Here is a 1,803-nt window from a genome sequence, read left to right on the forward strand (position 1 = left end):
TGGTGCTGGGGATCGAACCGCGGTCCCTGTGCTTTGCCAAGCTTGTTTCAAGTAGGTGCTTTAGACCACTGAGCCATCTCTCCAGCCCCTGTAGGAACATTTTAAATGCTAGTTCCAATTTATTTAATAGGGCTAATCAAATTACCCATTTCTTTATTTAAATTTTTTTAATTACTACATATTTTTATAGTACATAATGATTACATTCATCCTGGGCAACTGATACATAACACATCTTAGTTCCTTTTACTTCCCATCCTGGCTTTTTTTTTTTTTAAAGGTTTGAGATTGGGTCTTGCTGGCCTTAAACTCAGTATGTAGCCCAGGCTGGTCTTGAACTTATAGCAATTCTCCTGCCTCAGTTTCCCAAGGGCTAGGATTACAGGTGTTCACCACCATGCCCATCCCATTTCTTCCTGAGTAAACTTTGGTAGTTAATGTCTTTCAAAAGTTTTGTTGCTAGGCTTGATAGCCCATCAGTGTAATCTCAGCTACTTAGGAAGCTGAGTTAGAAGTACTGCAATCAGGGTAGTATGGGTAACTTAGATGATCCTTTAAAAATAAAAATGAAAAAAAAGAAGCTGCAACTATTATTGCTCAGTAGCAGAACACTTGCTGGCATTAACATGCTCAAGGTCCTGAGTTCATTTGCAGTACTAAAAAAAGTAATGTCAATTTCATCTGATTTGTAAAATAATTACTGGCATAAAGCTCTTCAGCATATTCCTTTATCTGTTCACTATCAGTAGGCTGTAGTGTGATACCTCTTAGCATTCCTGTGAGTTTTCTCTTCTTTTACCATATCAGTTTACCAGCACCACTGCTCTTATTGAAGAATCATTAATTGATAATGGTTGTTTTATCCTTTTTTCTATTTAAGTTTTTCTTTTTTTAATTGACTTGTACAAATATTATAAATGTGTACAGAAACATACACTATATTGGGGCTTGTGGGTTAGCTCAGTTGCTTAAAGCGCCTGCTTGGGCAATCTCAGTCAGGTGCAGGGGCACCACGGTTCGATCTCCAGTTCCACAAGCTGCACTAGACCTGCCCTTAAGGCAGCCTGAGCTAGCAAAAAAAAAAAAAAGAAACATATACTATATAAATTTTTTCTTCTTATATATTATATAAACTAATCCTTTGTCAGTTATATGTATGTTTTAAATATCTTTATGTCATTTTCTTTAAAGGTTTATTTCAGTGGGCACAAGTTTTTAATTTTTTTTTTTTTTTTTTCAGTACTGGGGATCAAACTCAGGATTGTGCACTTGCCAGGCAGGTGCTTATGCCACTGAGCTGTATCTCGAGCCCAAGTTTTTAATGTTACATAATCAAATATATTTTCTCTGGGCATGGTGGCCCATGCTTGTAATCCCAGAGCTCAGAAGGGTGAGACAGGAAGATCACAAGTACAAACCCAACCTGGGAAACCTGAGATTTTTGTCTTTAAATATAATTTTTTAAAGGGCCCTAGGCTCAATCCCTAATACTACAAAACAAAACAAACATCACTCATTCCCTTTACAATTAGTGCTCTTCAACTCAACAGGCCATCTAGTGCTGCAATAGAAACAGCCACTGTGTTCTACAAACACATGCCACTAAACACCCTGCAGACCCAGAGTACAACCTGATCCCAGAAGAAATGCTACGAGCAGGGCAGGAAGATGCTTTTCCAAAAACAAGCAAGATTTGGTCATTAAGTAAGTCATGTAGTCTTTTTTTTTTTTTTTTTAATTTTAGGGAAGGGTCTACAGGGTGTTCAGGGTCAAGCACAATAAGAAATTGCTGAGAAAAGATTG

At 37.4% G+C, this 1,803-nt stretch overlaps 1 protein-coding gene across 4 annotated transcripts in view; it reads right to left on the minus strand.

Annotated features, from left to right (window-relative positions):
* Positions 1–1,803, minus strand: part of Ip6k1 (inositol hexakisphosphate kinase 1) — a 69,344-nt gene that overhangs the window by 15,866 nt on the left and 51,675 nt on the right. The gene's annotated exons all lie outside the window — the stretch shown is intronic.

This window comes from Octodon degus, unplaced genomic scaffold, assembly GCF_000260255.1.
Source record: "Octodon degus isolate 3935 unplaced genomic scaffold, OctDeg1.0 scaffold00008, whole genome shotgun sequence".
Classification (NCBI taxonomy): Eukaryota; Metazoa; Chordata; class Mammalia; order Rodentia; family Octodontidae; genus Octodon; species Octodon degus.